Genomic DNA, 21,720 nt, shown 5'->3' on the forward strand with positions numbered 1-21,720 from the left:
TGGTCAGTTTTTGATGTTGTAAAATTCTTGCACCATTTCTGCATCTATTGTTTCACTTAAGTTACTTGTGCTTTTTCATTGTGTTTTTGTGTGCTTTTTTTTAAGATGCTTTTTTATTGCGTTTTTGATGCTGTGTTTTTGTCTCTGTTTGGAGTGTCATTCTTTAAATAAAGCTGTCTTGTTTTTTGAAACTTTGTTATTTTGCTTTCACTGAACCTTATTGACATATGTAGGTGTGGATAACATGCATTTTGTATGTGTTTCCTCAGTGAAAACGCACTAAAAATGCAAGTGGGTGTTTTTTACTTACCCACGAGAGAAATTGACATGTTGTGGATTAGAAAAACGCACCTCAGGTCAGTTTAGGCCGGTTTCACATGTCCTGGTATTTCCAGTACCGGAAAAAAAAAACGGTACGGCCGGGATCACACATGCGAGGAATATGGCCGAGTCTCGCATGTTAATACCCAGCACTGCAGCCGGCACTCAGGAGCGGAGCGTGTGGCTCCATGTATTGCTATGCGGCTGCAGTGCCGGGGGTATTAACATACAAGACTCGGCCGTATTCCTCACATGTCTGATTCCAGCTTTCCGGAGATATCCGTGTGCGTGTGTCAATTTGTCACATTCATGTGGCATCCATGTGCTATCCTTGTATACCATCCGTGTGTGATCTGTGTGCTGTCCGTGTATTGAAACAATTTGTTTCAATGTTTAACCCTATGACTTTTAAAACGCACATGGACGCCATCTGTGTGCGGTTACATGTTTACACGGACCCATTGACTTGTATGGGTCCTTGTGATCCATGCTGCCGCTCAAAAATGGACATCTCAGCGTGTTTTGCACACAGACACATGGTCCCTGAAAACTCGCTGACATGTAGATACACCCATTCATTTGAATGAGTCTACGTGTGTCAGTGTCCCCGGTACATGAGAAAACTGTCACCACACGTACCGGAGACACTGACGTGTGAAACCGGCCTTACACAGCGTAAGTAAGAAGCACATTGTGCATGAGCGTTCTAGAAATCCCATCCACTATGCTGGGGAAAACACGCAGCATCAAAAACGCAATAAAAGCTCATTGGGGGAATGAAGCATGATGCTCCCAAAAATTGGTAGCAGGTGTTGATCTTGCATAGTTTTGCTCTCCACATCGCTTACAGCATGTGGGATGCAGTCTTGATAATAGCAGTGAAAACATGAAGCAATAAGGAGACTATTTTCCTACTTCTCTCCCATCTGGCTTCTGATTGATTGCAATCTATTATTGAATAAATGCAGACACATCATTTGACATTTTTCCTTCTGCTTACTCATAAATTTACGCCTCAGCCATTGCTTCAACCGTTGCACAATGTGTCTATTTTTGCTACAGTCACCGTGGAAGCATTTCCAGAAGGTGCTTTGCTTCCTTTCTCTTTAATATTAGTAAAAACATGGTAATAAATGTGGCACTTTGTATAATGAGGTATTTTGCAGATTTGTAGAAAACAGGATGAACTGGATGCTGAGTCCTATAAATATTCAGCTTGGTGTGACCTGAAAGAGCCACAATGTGAGGCACAGCAAGTGCTCGTACCGCCGGCGCTGCAGCTACGGGCACTGGAACATGAGGAACATGAAAAGATTGATTCTTCCTAATGAAGGGACTTGGCAGGATAGTATTTGTGTAACCCCATGAAAGTATGCGATGATGTTTCCTTAAATATCAAGACGAAAAATGTAAACATTTTGTGAAAAGAACGAATCATTCCGTATTTTAATAGAAATTGTTAACAACGTCATCTGTCAGTTTGTTTAGCAAATGTCAGCGATTCCCAATCTTTCTTTTCCATGCGCATTGTTTAAAAAATAGTGACGGAAAATGGGAAGCAATTTATTTGACAATCTCAAGTCTTTCATGTTCCAGTGAACCCTTCACATTATGCAAATTGCTGAGTAAACAAAAAAACAAAAATCTATTGTTAACAGCACTTATCGTTTCCCATTCCTCGCACTGAGCTACACAATTTACTATTGAAACTACCCAAGGAGAAAAAAGCAGTCAAAGATCCATAAAAACAAAAATTTTATTAAATAATGTAAAATATCATATAAGGACATACGGTGTATGGTAGGGAAAACAGAAATGTGGAGCATAATGGTCAAAAACGGAGACCAGCCACACTGCAAGCATCGCACCAGGAGTAAACATATAGGTGTAAACAGAATAGCAATAATCAGACAGGGGAAGGATGGCACATATTGTTATGGTAAGGAGTGTATTGAAACATCACCGTATAGCCAAAGGATAGTATCCTATTACATGGCACACTACCCTGCCCGTGAAGAACACAAGACATCCATGACTGATGCCATATAAGGCATCAAGAACAAGAGCAAAAGTGAATATGGTTATACCTGGAAGCAGTGGTGGCAGTGGGGTTGGTCCGGTATAAAGTGTCCTTTATATTGGATAGTCCTAATATGTGGATCATGATATACAATATATATTATTGATCACAATTTATGGCCGTTTAGTTATATACTTTCCGGCCTCCACAGTACTATGTCTTCTCCCTACTCATTTTATTACAATTTACTATTGTCACGTTTCGTCATTTCCCTATCCTCTGCTATGGTTTACTAGCCGGATGTTATAACTCTAAAAATGTGAAAAAAGAAAAACACCACAGGTAAAGATTTGTTGTTTTTTTCCTTTTTTTAAAGTGGAGTTAAATCAATATTCCAAAAAAAAATAGATAAGATCGAGGGTGATTGAACTGAATGAAAAACAATAACAAAATTCACATATCAGCCACACATTGGCCAGTGGATTCAATAGCCTGCATGGATATTTTCACTTCGGTCCCGAGTGCCGTCGGCAGTGCCAGGCATTGAGACGTGAGACTCGTGCGAGTTTCTCGCAAGTGTGACCCCGGCCTAAATGTGTAAGTAGAGTATAGAAGTAGAACTGATAGAAAGATGTCACAGATTTAAAGTGGTATTTCATAGAATCATAGAATCATAGAATCGTAGAGTTGGAAGGGACCTCCTGGGCCATCTGGTCCAACCCCCTGCTCAAAGCAGGATTCGCTAAATCATCCCAGTTAGATGTCTGATTTCCATCTTCAAGATCCTATCCCAATAAGTAGTAGGTGTAATAATAATATTAGCAAATGTCTCCAATTAGAAAAGTGGTATAGTTTTTCTGATTCTCTGTCTCTTACCCTTGTGCAGGGCATTGTAATAGCTTAGGGATTCATTGTTCCGACCACCAATATAGTGACAGTTAGTTAATTACTATAGGTCGTAACAATGGATATCTTAGGTCCCGCAATGACTGCACAAGAGGGATTGGGAGGTATTCCAGCTGTCGTTCATTCTGTGCGGTGTAAGTCAGGTTGGGTGGTTGAATCAGGTTGGGCAGTTGAAGGGGACACGTCCGGGTTCAATGGAGCAGCCATATCGGGAGTTTCAGGTTCTCGCATTTCCCCTGAGCCAGTGGGTAGCAGATCGTCCAGATCAGAGGGTGAGGCAGGTTCTTCTTCTTCATCACCATCAAAGGTCGCTGGAGTGGATACTTCAGGAACACTTGGCGCTCTTTCTCCTATTTCGGGATCTCGTGACGGACAAGGACATGGCATGCTTCTGTGGACTACTCGAGTAGGAGCCTCTTCGTCACCCTCAGGCTGGACTTCATAAACGGGTCCATCAGTGTTTCACCATGTACGGGGTTTGTTCCCATCGATGCTCTAGCTTGCCTCGAGGTCTCAATACTTGGTCCTCCGCCTTGAGAGCTGCCCCTCGCAGGGATGTCGTTTTATGGTACTCAAGTTCTCGAAACTTGGTCTGTACTAGAATATAGTTTTCATTTGTTTTTTATAAGTCTAAATAACATTTTACATGCAAGCAACTTAAAATTTCCGCTCAGTCCCTAGTCCATGAATTAAGGCGGCCGAAGCAAACAAGGCACTCTCCAAGTGAAACGTGGATTGGTCAATATTAATTAGCAAAGAAGGCAGCAAGTATATGTCCGGTACCTGGCCTTCTCTACTTTGCACATGTGCTGTACTAACGGTCATGGAGCGCACGACACCTCGCTCTCCAGCAGTCTCTGGGCACATGGCACCTCGCTCTCTCATGGTCCCGCTGATAGCAGTGGGATCCAGTGAGCACAATACTTTGCAGCACCAGTGCTCAAGGGACAGAGCACGCTGCATAGTGTGCTGCACGCTGCTTCTCCCCGTCAAAACTCCCTGTTGCCGCATGCGCTTTTTCTTAGCCGTGCCCCTGCCTCTAGGTCATTGGGTCTGTGTCGCTCATTATCCTTTCCCTGAGACGCAGCCTTGACAGTTCTGGACCCGGCGCGGCGCAGCACGGGTACCAGCAGCCTGGTCTTCCTCCTTACACAGTCTCACCAGCCTAAAGTCTGGACCACTTAATTCTCACCCTGATCCTCCTTCCTCCCACCATGTTGAGTCCCAGGAGACTAGTGATCCCACACTAGGACAATCCGAGGAGCTCGTTACAACATAATTTCTTGATTGTGGCCTCTCGACCTGCATGTTCTAAGAGGGACAGGAGGACATTCTGTTAAGTGATGCACAAACCATAGAGCAGCCATGGCCTCAACAACATGACTGTGGGGAATAGCAAATTTGGGATAAGGAGGCAGATGATGATGAGACACAATATCAATCAAATCCCCAAAATTAGACCAAAAATTATAAAGGACACACCTCAAACTATATCAGACTCCAAAAAGACGGAAGTGTGAAACCAAAATATAGATAAAACAAATCTTTATTAACTACATACTAAAATACATAATAAAATTGCATTTGTGTAAAGGGACTGAAATTCAACAGAATGAACTCCAAGAGGTCTTCAAGGAAAGGATTTTATATATATATGCAATCACGTATGCTTAAGTAAGAAATATAAAATAACCACATCACATAGGGATTACAGGTCATAATAGAGTGAAAAAATGTGAATTTACTCCAAATGAATACTAAGTAGATCAGATGTGGTATAAATATAACAATCAAATGGCTGCAAACCTAGCAAAAAAACCTCCCCAATGAATGATACTGTATATAACAAAATATAAAGTGCAATAGTGCACAAGTAAATACCAATGACAGACAGCAAAATATAAAATGCAATAATGCAAGAATAAAAAGGCAGGCTATGATTATTATATAGATACATCCCCCTGGAAGAAGATACTAGTGAAACATGCGTCGGGGCTTTCTCCCTGCTGGTCTACACGGTAAATATGCCTCTTCATTGACGGTCAGCTTAAATTTATGTGCAGCACTATGGTTATATAGCTATTTAGTGGCATACTGGGCATTTGTATCTATATAATAATCATAGCCTGCCTTTTTATTCTTCATTGGGGAGGTTTTTTTGCTAGGTTTGCAGCCATTTGATTGTTATATTTATACCACATCTGATCTACTTAGTATTCATTTGGAGCGGGAATGTGGAAACCACAAAGAAGCTACGACCTCCAGATCCAAATATTTAAAAAAAATAATCTCTTTATTAACAAATTCGAACAGTACGGGAAAAATGGGAAACATGTGCAGGGGACAAATAAAGTGCAGCAGTGCAAGAGGACGCGCCGAACCAGGCCAAGATCGTACAAAAATGTATCAATGTTTTATTAACAATACAACAACCAGTGACTATAGAAGTGATTGTACCATAAATAAACCTCGCCCCCTGGCGAAGGAGCATTCGTCCGAAACGCGCGTCGGGGTGATGCGCTGCTTGCCTGGCCATCCATACTCGCACATTCTGAGGCAAATTTTGCGGCTTCCCTTCCTTTCAATCTGGGGGTGATATATAGTGTCCTCTCCCTGGGGGGTGATTCGGTTTAATCATGTACAGTTAGGTCCATATATATTTGGACAGAGACAACATTTTTCTAATTTTGGTTCTAGACATTACCACAATGAATTTTAAACAAAACAATTCAGATGCATTTGAAGTTCAGACTTTCAGCTTTCATTTAAAGGTATCCACATTAAAATTGGATGAAGGGTTTAGGAGTTTCAGCTCCTTAACATGTGCCACTCTGTTTTTAAAGGGACCAAAAGTAATTGGACAGATTAAATAATTGTAAATAAAATGTTCATTTCTAGTACTTGGTTGAAAACCCTTTGTTGGCAATGACAGCCTGAAGTCTTGAACTCATGGACATCACCAGACGCTGTGTTTCCTCCTTTTTGAGGCTCTGCCAGGCCTTCACTGCGGTGGTTTTCAGTTGCTGTTTGTTTGTGGGCCTTTCTGTCTGAAGTTTAGTCTTTAACAAGTGAAATCCATGCTCAATTGGGTTGAGATCAGGTGACTGACTTGGCCATTCAAGAATATTCCACTTCTTTGCTTTAATAAACTCCTGGGTGGCTTTGGCTTTATGTTTTGGGTCATTGTCCATCTGTAGTATGAAACAATGACCAATCAGTTAGGTTGCATTTGGCTGGATCTGAGCACACAGTATGGCTCTGAATACCTCAGAATTCATTCGGCTGCTTCTGTCCTGTGTCACATCATCAATAAACACTAGTGACCCAGTGCCACTGGCAGCCATGCATGCCCAAGCCATCACACTGCCTACGCCGTGTTTTACAGATGATGTGGTATGCTTTGGATCATAAGCTGTACCACGCCTTCGCCATACTTTTCTCTTTCCATCATTCTGGTAGAGGTTGATCTTAGTTTCATATGTCCAGAGAATGTTCTTCCAGAACTGTGCTGGCTTTTTTGGATGTTTTTAGCAACGTCTAGTCTAGCCTTTTTATTCTTGATGCTTATGAGTGGCTTGCACCGTGCAGTGAACCCTCTGTATTTACTTTCATGCAGTCTTCTCTTTATGGTAGATTTGGATATTGATACGCCTACCTGCTGGAGAGTGTTGCTCACTTGGTTGGCTGTTGTGAAGGGGTTTCTCTTCACCATGGAGATTATTCTGCGATCATCCACCACGGTTGTCTTCTGTGGGCGCCCAGGTCTTTTTGCATTGATGAGTTCACCAGTGCTTTCTTTCTTTCTCAGGATGTACCAAACTGTAGATTTTGCCACTCCTAATGTTGTAGCAATTTCTCGGATGGGTTTTTTCTGTTTTTGCAGCTTAAGGATGGCTTGTTTCACCTGCATGGAGAGCCCATTTGACCGCATGTTTCCTTCACAGCAACACCTTCCAAATGCAAGCACTACACCTCAGATCAACTCCAGGCCTTTTATCTGCTTAATTGAGAATGACATAATGAAGGGATTGCCCACACCTGTCCATGAAATAGCCTTGGAGTCAATTGTCCAATTACTTTTGGCCCCTTTAAAAACAGGGTGGCACAAGTTAAGGAGCTGAAACTCCTAAACCCTTCATCCAATTTTAATGTGGATACCCTCAAATGAAAGCTGAAAGTCTGAACGTCAACTGCATCTGAATTGTTTTGTTTAAAATTCTTTGTGGTAATGTCTAGAACCAAAATTAGAAAAATGTTGTCTCTGTCCAAATATATATGGACCTAACTGTAAAGCTGCAATGTCTCCCCTTGTGTTGAGGTATTGGCCCTATATGGGCATTATTTTCATATAGCCAAGCTTAAGGGACGGTGGTGATGTCACATTCATTGGCCACACTTTAAATTTGGCATGCTACATTAAATTTAATGAGCATAATGGTATAGATTGATTCAATTGTCATTATAGACATACACCTATACGTTCTCTAAGGCTGGAGTCACACTAGCATTATTATCGGATGAATGCAATGCGATAAAAAATCACATTGCATTCATCCCAATGTTATTCTATGTTGCTGCTCCCATCATGCGCTTTTTTATCGCATCCGTTCCTCGGACCGAGACAATCGCAGCATGCTGCGATTGTCACGGATTTTCGGATCAGATTCGCCAATGCAAGTCTATGGATGCGATTAAAAATCGCACTGAAAACGCACCACACGTGTGACTTGCGATTAAATCGCAAGACTTCTCCTGGTCAACAGGAAATAGCAGGAGGCATGGCCAGGAAGCTTTGGGATGCAAGTTTCTCTTGCAGCATATAAAAAAACCAGGAAGAGCGCCTCCACGGAGTCCTCCATCATGTCCACGCCAGTCAATGTGGAAATGCTGATAGTTCTGGCTCAGGAGAGGACAGAACTATGGGACCAGAGAGATCCCCACTATGCTGACCGCACATGCAGGGAGGCAGCGTGGAGAAGAATCTGTGCCCAGATGTTCAGTGGTTATGCGGCAAGACCTCGGGAGGAGCGGGAGCAAATTAGTAAGGGAAATAATGTGTACACATAATCAAATCCCCAAATCTAATCTGCTCAATGTAAGTCCCAATATGTGTCGTCATTGCTCACATATCTGGACATAATTACTCCGCCATTTTTATTGTGTGCATATTTACAACATCTAAATTACAACTCCCTGACTGGTGGCACCATGACGAATTTGGCTTACAAAAATTTGAAATATTTAGCTAATTGTTATGCCACCAAATGCAGTGCTCTCCTTGTTTTTTTGCCCGTATCTTAGCCACTATATAACTTTTGTTTTTTGACTCAAAACATCATAGATGTTCGCATTATTACCACATGTTTTTCTAAATTTTGTTAGCAATTCTGTTGGTTAGAAGGTCCTTTGTAGTAGGCCTCAACCTTTTCCTTATTTTTTTGATTGGTGTGGAGCCAACAGGAATATAAATCATATCTTTTGTAAAATGTGTGTCTAAGCATAGGTAAACCCTTGACACCATAGCCATATGTGTGGTGTAACAAAATCCTGTGTTTTTGTTCACATTGTAGGGACTGATGTGACATGGTGTTGGTGCAGCTGCAGGGACACATATAGGAGGGAGAGACAGCTGAGGTCCCCTAGTGGAGCGGCCGGAACCACAAAGAGAAAATACCTGTACTTCGACTTGCCTACATTTCCTTGCTCCTGTGATGGATCTGAGACTGTAAGTGCATGGTTTAATGTAGTACTTTGGATATTCTCTATGCAAAATTTAATTTATGTTATTTTTTCCATTGTAGCACCGAGTCAAACCTCACAGAGAGGGAGACCGGTTCCGACTCTGAGGTGGTGATTGATCCTGAGTCGGATGTTGTTGCAGGGTCCGGCCCATCTGCAGGACTTCCCAGAGCCACACCACCACCAAGATCACCACCACCAGAATCTGTTAGCCAGGCAGCACAGCATGATGACTGGGGCAACAGTAGCAGCCCCACCATGCCACTGGATCTCTCTCCTCAGCCTTCGGCCCTACCATGACGAGGCAGGCGCAGGAGAGAAGGAGCACCTATGGGAACAAGAATGCAGGTGGACCGAGGTGTATTGAACTACTTGTCCACAGCTGCCCATGATGATGGGGAGGAGGCTTATGGGCGCAGTCTGGCACAGTATTTGAGGGCAATTCCCCGTGGGTACAGGCTGCGCACGAGAGGGTCTCTCCAAATCGTTTTGGATGTCAGCACACCACCCAATAATCCCCACAGTGTGTTTCAGTTTCTTGAAAGGTGGCAGCTGTCAGATGAGAATCAAATTGATAGGCTGGTTGGACTTGATGTGACAAGTCAACCATCCTTGGAACCTGTTCCTCCTCCTCCTCCTCCACTGGTGCCAACACCTTTGCCTCAGCCTGCACACATCCCCAATGTTGCTCCACAGGTCCAATATATGGGCCAGGGCGCACATGCCCAATATGGCCACTTTAACATGGCACAGGTATTGTCTCAGAACAATACAGCTGCCAGTTTTTCTCCTGGTGTGGCTTCACCGCTTTGTACTAGCACGTGTTCAGGAATATCACCCATGCCCTTACCAATGCATTTAGTGGGATTGTCCACTTAACAACAGACACATGGATAAGCGCTTGTGGCCAGGGACACTATATTTCCCTGAGGGCACATTGGCTGAATACTGTGGCGGCTCGGGCCAAGTCAAACCCTGGCCCAGCGCAGTTCTGCAACAGCTTCATACAAGTGTCAGCTCACCCACTGGTGTGTGACATCACCACCTGCTGGAATGCCACACTGCACATGCTGGCAAGGCTTTGTAAGCAGAAGAGGTTTAGTGGTAGCTCCAACATGCCTGTTGGTATTCTCGTCAGCCTCCGTTCATAACAGTGGGCCTTTACGTCTAAAAATTGTTTGGTCCTCCAAGACTTTGAGGACTCTACAAAGATAGTGAGTAGTGATAACACCATAGTCAGTGCAATTATAATGCTTTTGTGCCTACTTAAATAAATGCTGCTCACAATTAAACATGAAGCTTTGTAGGCAGACCATGTGGGGATGCAAGAAGACATAACACAGAGATTGTATCCAGCCCTGCCTCATCTCATCTGCTCAGCGCATATTGTCTAACAATGAGAAGGTGGACACGGAGGAGGAACAGGAGCAGCTGGCTAGCGCAACAGAGGCTAGTAGCTACACAACCTTCATCTTGTCCCCCCCCGATGTAGATGGGCTGAGGGTAGGAATGAGGAGGAAGAGAGGGAGGAGGAGAAGGAGAGTCATCATCATGGTAGAGACAGGGAAGTGTTGTTTGCATGGAGCTTGGCACATATGGACGATTTTATGTACCGCTGCCTTCAATACGATTAGTCCCAAATCCCCACAATTTTAAGCGTGCCCTGAAAACTCATTTATTCAGACTGGCCTACCACCTCAACACATTAACCTAATCTATCCCTATGTGGCACAGCCAAAAGTTTTTACCATAACCAGGTTCCCCGCATCATGTTCCCACATGCTTTATGCATCCATTAGCCCTCTGCATCTGTACTGTTACACACTTAACATTATGGCTGGTCCATACAAACAGGGCAACTGTTACCACCCACCTTTCATGTCTCCCTTTTTTTCATAGACTGTAAGCTTGCGAGCAGGGCCCTCATTCCTCTTGGTATCTGTTATGATCTATGTGATTATTGTTATGCTGTAATGTCTATTGTCTGTACAAGTCCCCTCTGAAATGTAAAGTGCTGCGGAATATGTCGGCGCTATAGAAATAAAATTTATTATTATTATTATTATTATTATTATTATTATTATTATTATTATTATCCTGATAGATCCATGCTATAAGGAGAACTTTGCATCTCTTCTTCCTGAGGTGGAAAGGTCTTCCAAAATGGTACTATGCCAGAAGGATATTGTGGAAAATATGTTGAAAAAAATTTCCATCAGACAACGCTAGTGGCACATCTTCATTCATGTGATTATGACAGTGCTGTATTTCTCTGTACAGTGAGTGGACAACATAATAGCCCCTTATAGTCTTCCATATAGTTTAATACAGTCCTTATAGTCCTCCTTAAAGTATAATGCTCTCCTCATAGTCCTCCATACAGTATAATGCACTTTCCATAGTCCTTCATATAGTATAATGCTCCCCCCGTAGCCCTCCATACAGTATACTGCACCTCATTTTCCTACATATAGTATACTGCACTCCGCATAGTCCTCCATACAGTATACTGCACTCCCCATAATTCTCCTTACAGTAGAATCCACTCCCCCATAGTTCTCCATACAGTAAAATGCACTCCCAAAGTCCTCCATACAGTATATTGCACTCCCCTTAGTCCTACATACAGTATAATGTGCTCCCAATAGTACTTCATACAGTATAATGTTCTCCCCACAGTCCTCCATACAATATCCAAGATGCCGATACAATTGAACTTGCAATGATAGGTGGGAAGGTTGACTATGGCATTGGGCCCCCTCGCCCACCCTGCACACGCCGCTACAGTTAAAAGTAGTGTAGCCTCGGGTGTGCCCCTTAGAGCACACGGCCCAGGCAAACCGCACCCTCTGTCTTGCCGTCCATGAGATTCATAAAAGTATTTTCCAGCACCACAGCTCAAAGGTATCAATTTTTCACCTGTCTACTTTGTGAGTGTCCTCATCTCACTTCCATAGGTCGCAATTTGGAACACATTTGTAGTGATCATTTTTTTGTTTCAAGGTGACTGAGACAACCCTGCAATTCCACTTTTGATCCATGCTCACCATGGCTGCATGCCATAGTGTTAATCATCATTTGATCTTTGCTGTCAAACCGTCACTGTGGTTAATGAGGAATATAGAGAAAAATGACGCTATTGAATGCAACATTATAATGCCATAGATGTCTAAGGTGGGAACAAACCTTTAGTATTTAGGCTTTGTGTTGGTTATTATCCTTGGGTGAAGGCCATACAGGACAACTCCTTCACCAAGGGCAGATGATGCATCTTCCGTAACCTCCAACCCAACATGGAAAACAGAAAGCATTGCTTTTCGGTCCATTTTTCTTGTCAATTTTGCTGAACTCCTCAACTGTTTCTTCTATTTTTTTAGACTAAACAGTGCGTTAATTCTTCCAGTGTTTCATACCACACAGAGATGATGTATTTTAAGATCTCTAGAACATGAACTCTCATAAATAAATGCTCAGACAGGATTAATTTAGGGAGTGGGATTGTGAGTATCAGAACAAAAATGTGTAAGTCTGATGTGTGATTTATGATGCAGATTAAACTATGGAAACTTGTGGATGTGATTATTATAAATCAACAGGCAGAGAGTTCATTGTAGGAAGTTATAATGTGTAATACAGCCATTCATAGATAACGTTGTGTGGGCTGATCTTCATATTCGGAATACACTCTATCATTAATTGTAAAGAACCTCCCCATCACATTAAATTTAATAGGGTTCTGTAGATTTAAAAATAAGACTTTGTTTTTTCCCTAGAAGTATTTTGGGTCACTTCTGGTATTGCAACACAATTACATAAAAGTGAATGGAGAGCAGCTGCAAAAATACATACATTGTTCATTGAGCAGAAATAAAAAAGAAATAACAAAAGAACAACTTTTTTTTCTAATCCATGAGATCCTCATTGGACGGTCTGTCTTGGATTAAAAAAATAACACGGCAGTTGTCTCTAGAAACAGTACCACCGCTTTCTATGGGTTGTATTTGGTAATACAGCTCAATTGCCTTGCATGTCACTGTAGCTGAACTGCAATATCAGGCATAGCCTATGGACAGGTGTGACACTGGGGAAGAAAGCAGATATATTTTAGTTCAGGACAACCCATTTAAAAGCCACAGCCACTCTTTGCACAACTATATGTAGGGAACTGCTGCCCATCTTCATTTGTGTGATTATGGCTGTGCTGTATTTCTCTGTACAGTGAGTGACAACTAGGGTTGATGTACTGTAAAAAAAAAATCGGTCCCAAGCTCCACAATAATCAATCAGGATCAATGGGGATGATCAAAAGGAGATGGCATAGTCTGTGAGCAGGTTGTGGGATGCAGTAACGGACAGGAAACAGAGTAAGAGTTAAAGCGGTTTTACATGAACAGGGGTATACTTCACGCAGGGAGGAGATAGGATAAACAGGGGTATAACAGTTGGTATACGGGATGAGGTAAAGAATGTAATAGAGATAGCCACAGTTCTGACTGGAGAGTCCACAGTGGGTACAGTGGCGCCAACACGGTCAGCACGTGGTGGATCTGATGTCATCCTGAGGGTGTCCTTGAGCCAAATCCTGATAGCAGTGGTTTGTCCTCAGCATCTTTAACGACTCCCTTGGTCCGGGGTTTGTTGCAAGGGGTGCAGTACAGTTTACAACACTATCGGAACCTAACGTGGCTCAACAGATGTACACCAGGGAGTAAGAGCCCAGTTCACGGTGAGTCACCCGGTCCTTACTAAGCCGTGCACGCGTGTTACTCATGGGCCCGGAGCGTCTGGCACCTCGTGTCGCAGGAGCAAGCAGGCACATGGCAAGATACTGGTCACAGTCTTTGTGAGTTATCGCAGCGAAGCTCAAGCGTGGGCCTGCGCTATTCCGGTGCTCAAGAGAAGGAGCACTCACTTCTACCTGCCGCACGCTGCTTATTCCCGCCAAGTCTGTCTGCTTACTTGCGCGCTGAGGCTTCCTGCTTTTAGCCATGCCCCCTGCTGTGCAGAGGAGCAAAGGTCAGTCCGGGACTCTAAGCTTTGCCCTGGACAACAGAGGAGACAACCCCGACAGTTCCGGACCCGGCGCAAGATAGGTACCCCCGGTCCGGTCCTTCTTCTTACGTAGTCTAGTAATATACCATCACATTATTTTATGGGAATACTTCTTTAACCAAGTTATTTTGGCTGGAGGGCTTCTGTAAAAGTGCTTTGCTTTATTGCCGTGAGTTGTGACCAGCACAAAACTTCTTCATTATACTGAACTTTGTAGAAATTCAACATTATTTTCTCATTCACGGTGTTTGAACAAGTGGTAAACTTTGACCTAACAATATGGCTAAAGCGCTGAATTAAGTTAGGTTTGTATGGCACAGATTAACATTAGGCACATTCAGATACATAGTTACATAGGTTGAAAAAAGATCTAGGTCTATCAAGTTCAGCCTTTCTACACCAATTATGCGTTCTTTGTCAAACCATGGATTTTCTAAAACTTCCACATAGGAAACTGTCGCAAGAAGCTTAAAAACTGTCAAGGATTCTCCAGTAGATCCACTCAAAGAATAGCTTTCATTATATCCACAACACAAACCTCTGAAGGTATCTTGTCATATTTGGCTCCAAGAGGTTAGCAGCAGATCATTTACATTTTTAGGTAGTGCCACTATAGATCAGATATCTTTTTCCAGCACCTCCCACAGAAGCTCAATTGGATTGATGTCTTAGGAATTTATAACCGAATTCAACACCTTAAACCCTTTTGCCATGTTCCTCAAACTTTTCCTAACCAATTTTTGCAGTGTGGAGAGCATTTTTCTGCAGGGAGAGTTCACATCCATGAGGAAATATTGCTGCCAGAAAAGAGAATAGTTGGTCTGCAATAATGTTGAAATAGAAAAGTAGATAGACAGGAAAATAACAAAATATTGCATAGAACAGGGGTCCAATAAGTAATCAAACTAACAAGAAAATAGACTCCTAAAATATAACTATTATTAATTATCTATAAAACTCTCAAAAACACTGTAAAGGTAAAAAAAAAAAATCAGAACTGAATCTGTACATATACAGTAAATGTGGTTTACTTTATACAAGAGGGGTGCTCCTCGCCGGGAGCCAACAAGGGGTTAAACAAATTAAACAGTGTAAGGATTTATAATTCAACAGTCTTTTTATAAGGTTCAACTTATCGTGACTCTGCTGTCCTTTACAAGCTTGCAGTCTGATGGGTGAGGGGATGCCTGCGGAGGACGGTGCTGCATCCTCAGGCTTCCTCGCCCAACACACGGTCCGACTTCTGGCGGCAGAGGGCTTTCACTGATTTTGCCCGCTAAGCCCCTTGTCCATTGAACTGCAGAGCTGAAGAGTGAAGCTCTGCACAAGTCTTTACTCAGTGTGTGATTTCATGTGCACCCGCCAATACCTGGATGTCCGCAACGCAATTCTTCACTTGGCACCCGACTCTCAGCACACCTGCTGGTACCTGGTTGCCACAACGCTTTCCTCGGCTCCCATCTCTCTGCACACTCACTGGTACCCGGGAGTCCCCCCTGCGCCCATCCTGGGTCTCTGCTCTGCAGTTGGTCTCACTCCACGGTGCAGAGCTGGTCCCTGCTCTCTCTTCCCTGCAGTGGGAACTCTCTGCCTTTTCCCATGCTTGACTCTCCCTCTTCCCCTGGCTTACTATGCCCCCTCTCTGCAGGTCATGGGTCCTCTCCATCCTCAAATTAATTCCTCTCTGCAACAAGAGGCACAGCCTCAGCAGTTCCGGACCAGGTGTTCTGTCTGCACCCACAGCCTGGTCTTCCTCCTTACACCCCCGTTCTCCTTTAACTCGCCATTCCACGGGCGAGAGCTCTTTCGCCAGGCGTTCACAGTTCTCAACTTATGGGATGATTCGTTGCCAACTGAATTGATCTTGCGTGGGTGGGAGGCACTCCAGCCGTCATTTGCTCTGATCAATGTAATCTGGGTTGACTGATGGGGGTGGGGAGCTACTTTGGGTCGAGTGGATGACGGTGTTCGCGTATAGTTACTCTGTCTCTCCCATCCATCTAGCCACATCTATTAGGCCCAAGAAATAATAAATGGGATAGCTTATAGGGGAACTTTAAAATTCCCTAGTAATCTCAAAAGTGTACCTACCTATCCACAAAGGTTGGCACCCTAATAATTGAGATATGGTGCCCCTGCTCAACGTTGGATATCCCTTAAGGTCTGGGTACAAACCTAAACTGTAATTAAAGTGCAGCACAGGTAGTGAAAATAGAACCCTGGATGTGTATCAAACTTAGACATACTGTATATACAGTTGTGCTCAAAACTTTACATACCCTGGCAGACTTTTTGCTTTCTTTGCCTTTTTTTTCAGAGAATATGAATGATAACACCAAAACTTTTTCTCCACTCATGGTTAGTGGTTGGTTGAAGCCATTTATTGTCAAATTACTGTGTTTTCTCTTTTTAAATCATAATGACGACCCTAAATATCCAAATAACCATGATCAAAAGTTCACATACCTCATTTCTTCATACCGTGTATTGCCCGCTCTAACATCAATGAGAGCTTGAAGTCTATTATGATAGTTGTGGATGAGGTTCTTCATTTTCTCAGATGGTAAAGCTACTCATTCTTCTTGGCAAAAAGCCTCCAGTTCCTGTAAATTCCTGGGCTGTCTATCATGAACTGCACGCTTGAGATCTCCCCAGACTGGCTCAATAATATTGAGGTCAGGAGACTGAGATGGCCACTCCAGAACCTTCACTTTGTTTTGCTTTAGCCAATAACATGTAGTGTTTTGGATAACTGACATATTGGATCGTCCAAGTAAGTCCCGTGCGCAGCTTCAGAGCTGATGATTGCAAATTTGCTTCCAGTATTTGCTGATAACGTGCTGCATTCATCTTTCCTTCAACTTTGACCAAGTTTCTGGGCCTTTATAGCTCACACATCCCCAAAACATCAGCGATCCACATCTGTGCTTTACAGTAGGAATGGTGTTCCTTTCATTTTAGGCCTTGTTGACCTCTCGCCAAAAGTAACGCTTATGGTTGGGACCAAAAAGTTCAATTTTGGTCTCATCACTCCAAATTACCATGTACCAGAAGTTTTGAGGCTTTGTGCTGTTTTGCTTATTGTAGACGAGATACCTTGTGGCATTTGCGCAGTAATGGCTTTCTTCTGGTGACTCGACCATGCAGCCCATTTTTCTTCAAATATCTCTTTATTGTGCATCTTGAATCAGCTGCTAGTTTTCAGAGAGTCCGGTATTTCAGCTGATTTTATTTGTGGGTTTTTCTTTGCATCACGATCAATTTTCTTGGCAGTTGTGGATAAAATTTTTGTTGGTGTACCTGACCGTGGTTTTGTTTTTACAGAGCCCCAGATTTTCCATTTGTTAACCCCTTCACTACCTTTGACGCCACATAGGCGTCATGAAAAGTCGTGCCAGAATGACCCATGACGCCTATGTGGCGTCATGACTTTAAAGCCCCCCTGCGGGTCGGGTGACCTAGGTCACTGAAAGGTCACCCGACCCGCAGATACAGGGGGCTTTGTTCTTCGCCACAGGGGGCGTGGCTTCGCCCCACGTGGCTACGATCGCTCTGATTGGCTGTTAAAAGTGAAACAGCCAATCAGAGCGATAGTAATATTTCATCAATGAAAATTGATGAAATATTACAATCCAGCCATGGCCGATGCTGCTGTAGCATCGGACATGGCTGGAGACACCGATTCCACCCCCCCCCTGCGATCGCCCCCCCTGCAACTGAATGACAGCGGCGATCTGCCGCCGCTGTCATCATCTGCCCCCCTCCCATTCCCTCTGCTCCCCGCCAGATTCCGATCCCCCCTCACCCCCTCTCACCTCCCCCGGCACCTTCTAAGTCCCCCTGTCGCTCCCGGTGTCCGGCGGGTCCGGTTCATGGGCGCCGCCATCTTAGAAAATGGCGGGCGCATGCGCAGTGCGCCCGCCCGAATCTGCCGGCTGCAGATTCTATTCTTTCATTTTGATCACTCTCACAGTGATCAAAATGAAAGAAAAAGTAAATAAACCCCCCGATTATCACCCCCATAGGTAGGCACAACTAATAAAATAAAGAAAATATTTTTATTTTTATTTTTCCATTAGGGTTAGGGTTAGGGTTGAAAAGAGGGTTAGGGTTAGGGTTAGGGTTGAAAAGAGGGTTAGGGTTAGGGTTGGAAAGAGGGTTAGGGTTGGAAAGAGGGTTAGGGTTAGGGTTGGAAAAAGGGTTAGGGTTGGAAAGAGGGTTAGGGTTGGAAAGAGGGTTAGGGTTGGAAAGAGGGTTAGGGTTAGGGTTGGAAAGAGGGTTAGGGTTGGAAAGAGGGTTAGGGTTGGAAAGAGAGTTAGGGTTGGAAAGAGGGTTAGGGTTAGGGTTGGAATTAGGGTTAGGGTTGGAATTAGGGTTAGAATTAGGGTTAGGGTTGGAATTAGGGTTAGGGTTGGAATTAGGGTTAGGCTTGTGGTTAGGGGTGTGTTGGGGTTAGCGTTGGAGTTAGAATTAAAGGGGTTTCCACTGTTTAGGCACATCAGGGGGTCGCCAAACGCGACATGGTGCAACCATTGATTCCAGCCAATTTTGCGTTCAAAAAGTCAAACGGTGCTCCCTCCCTTCCAAGCCCTGCCGTGTGCCCAAACAGTGGTTTACCCCAACATATGAGGCATCAGCGTACTCAGGAAAAATTGCACAACAACTTTTGGGGACTAATTTCTCGTGTTACCCTTGGGAAAATAAAAAATTGGGGGCTCAAAAATTATTTTTGTGGAAAAAAATGATTTTTTCATTTTCACGTCTCTGCATTATAAACTTCTGTGAAGCACTTGTGGGTTCAAAGTGCTCACAACACATCTTACATACGTTCCTTGGAAGGTCTAGTTTCCAAAACGGGGTCACTTGTGGGGGGTTTCCACTGTTTAGGCACATCAGAGGCTCTGCAAACGTAACATGATGCCCGCAGACCATTCGATCAAGTCGGTATTTCAAAACGTCACTACTTCCCTTCCGAGCCCCGACGTGTGCCCAAACAATGGTCCCTCCCCACATATGGGGTATCAGCGTACTCAGGACAAACTGGACAACAACTTTTGGGGTCCAATTTCTCCTGTTACCCTTGTGAAAATAAAAAATTGCGAGCTAAAAATTCATTTTTTGAGGAAAAAAAAAGATTTTTTATTTTCATGGCTCTGCGTTACAATCTTCTGTGAAGCACTTCGGGGTTCAAGGTGCTCACTACACATCTAGATAAGTTCCTTGGGGGGTCTAATTTCCAAAATGGGGTCACTTGTGGGGGGTTTCCACAGTTTAGGTACATCAAGGGCTCTGCAAATGAAACATGATGCCCACAGACCATTCCATCAAAGTCTGCATACCAAAACGTCACTACTTCCCTTCCGAGCCCTGACGTGTGCCCATACAGTGGTCATCCCCCACATATGGGGTATCAGCGTACTCAGGACAAACTGGACAACAACTTTTGGGGTCCAATTTCTCCTGTTACCCTTGTGAAAAAAAAATTGCGTGCTAAAATTAATTTTTTTTGAGGGAAAAAAAATGATTTTTTATTTTCACGGCTCTGCATTATAAACTTCTGTGAAGCACTTGGGGGTTCAAGGTGCTCACCACACATCTAGATAAGTTCCTTGGGGGGTCTAGTTTCCAAAATGGGGTCACTTGTCAGGGGTTTCTACTGTTTAGGCACACAGGGGCTCAGCAAATGTAACATGACGCCCGCAGACCATTCCATCAAAGTCAGCATTTCAAAATGTCACTACTTCCCTGCTGAGCCCCAACGTGTGCCCAAACAGTGGTTCCCCCCCACATATGGGGTACCAGCATACTCAGGACAAACTGGACAACAACTTTTGGGGTCCAATTTATCCAAGTACCCTTGTGAAAATAAAAAATTGCCAGCTAAAAAAATTTTTTTTAGGAAACAAAAAGATTTTTTATTTTCACTGCTCTGCATTATAAACTTCTGTGAATCACCTGGGGGTTCAAAGTGCTCACTATGCATCTAGATAAGTTCCTTAGGGGTTCTAGTTTCCAAAATGGGGTCATTTGTGGGGGAGCTCCAAAGTTTAGGCACACAGGGGCTCTCCAAACACGACATGGTGTCCGCTAACGATTGGAGCTAATTTTCATTTCAAAAAGTCAAATGGCGCTCATTCCCTTCTGCGCCCTGCCGTGCACCCAAACAGTGCCCCCCCCACATATGGGGTACCAGCATACTCAGGACAATCTGGACAACAACTTTTGTGGTCCAATTTCTCCTGTTACCCTTGTGAAAATAAAAAATAGCGTGCTAAAAAATCATTTTTGAGGAAAAAAAATGATTTTTTATTTTCACTGCTCTATGTTATAAACTTTTGTGAAGCACTTGGGGGTTCAAAGTGCTCACTACACATCTAGATAAGTTCCTTAAGGGGTCTAGTTTCCAAAATGGTGTCACTTGTGGGGGAGCTCCAATGTTTAGGCACACAGGGGCTCTCCAAACACGACATGGTGTCCGATAACGATTGGAGCTAATTTTCCATTCAAAAAGTCAAATGGCGCTCCTTCCCTTCCGGGCCCTGCCGTGCACCCAAACAGTGGTTTATGACCACATATGAGGTATCGGTGTACTCAGGAGAAATTGCCCAACAAATTTTAGGATCCATTTTATCCTGTTGCCCATGTGAAAATGAAAAAACTGAGGCTAAAAGATAATTTTTGTGAAAAAAAGTACTTTTTTTTTTTTTTATGGATCAATTTGAGAAGCACCTGGGGGTTCAAAGTGATCACTATGCATCTAGATAAGTTCCTTGGGGGGTCTAGTTTCCAAAATGGGGTCACTTGTGGGGGAGCGCCAGTGTTTAGGCACACAGCGACTCTCCAAACGCGACATGGCAAGCGTTAAATATTCCAGCATATTTTCCATTCAAAAAGTCAAATGGCGCTCCTTCCCTTCTGAGCCCTGCCGTGCGCCCAAACAGTGGTTTTTGACCACATATGAGGTATCGGTGTACTCAGGGGAAATTGCCCAACACATTTTAGGATCCATTTTATCCTGTTGCCCATGTGAAAATGAAAAAATTGATGCTGAAAGAAAATTTTTGTTGGAGAAATTAAAATGTCCTTTTTTTCCTTCCATGTTGCTTTAGTTCCTGTGAAACACCTAAAGGGTTAATAATCTTCTTGAATGTAGTTTTGAGTAGCTTGAGGGGTGCAGTTTTTAGAATGGTGTCACTTTTGGGTATTTTCTGCCATATAGACCCCTCAAAGTGACTTCAAATGTGAGGTGGTCCCTAAAAAAAATGGTTTTGTAAATTTTGTTGTAAAAATGAGAAATCACTGGTCAACTTTTAACCCTTATAACTTCCTAACAAAAAAATATTTTGCTTCCAAAATTGTGCTGATGTAAAGTAGACATGTGGGAAATGTTATTTAGTAACTATATTGTGTTACATAACTCTCTAGTTTAACAGAATAAAAATTCAAAATTTGAAAATTGCGAAATTTTCAAAATTTTCGCCAAATTTCTGATTTTTTACAAATAAACGCAAAAATTATTGATCTAAATTTACCACTAACATGAAGCCCAATATGTCACGAAAAAACAATCTCAGAATCGCTAGGATGCGTTGAAGCGTTCCAGAGTTATTACCTCATAAAGGGACACTGTTCAGAATTGCAAAAAATGGCCAGGTCATTAAGGTCAAAATAGGCTGGGTCAT

At 43.2% G+C, this 21,720-nt stretch overlaps 1 long non-coding RNA gene across 1 annotated transcript in view; it reads left to right on the top strand.

The window, feature by feature from the left end:
- LOC141088620 (uncharacterized) overlaps window positions 1-10,078 on the top strand; it is a 451,115-nt gene extending 441,037 nt beyond the window's left edge. Inside the window, exons 4-5 of the long non-coding RNA XR_012231995.1 lie at window positions 8,818-8,972; window positions 9,049-10,078. This is a non-coding gene — a long non-coding RNA (uncharacterized lncRNA). The remainder of the gene's footprint in view (window positions 1-8,817; window positions 8,973-9,048) is intronic.
- Window positions 10,079-21,720: the final 11,642 nt, after the last annotated feature.

The sequence above is a fragment of the Dendrobates tinctorius genome, unplaced genomic scaffold (genome assembly GCF_039654945.1).
Source record: "Dendrobates tinctorius isolate UK_male_01 unplaced genomic scaffold, ASM3965494v1 ptg000039l, whole genome shotgun sequence".
In the NCBI taxonomy this organism is placed as follows: Eukaryota; Metazoa; Chordata; class Amphibia; order Anura; family Dendrobatidae; genus Dendrobates; species Dendrobates tinctorius.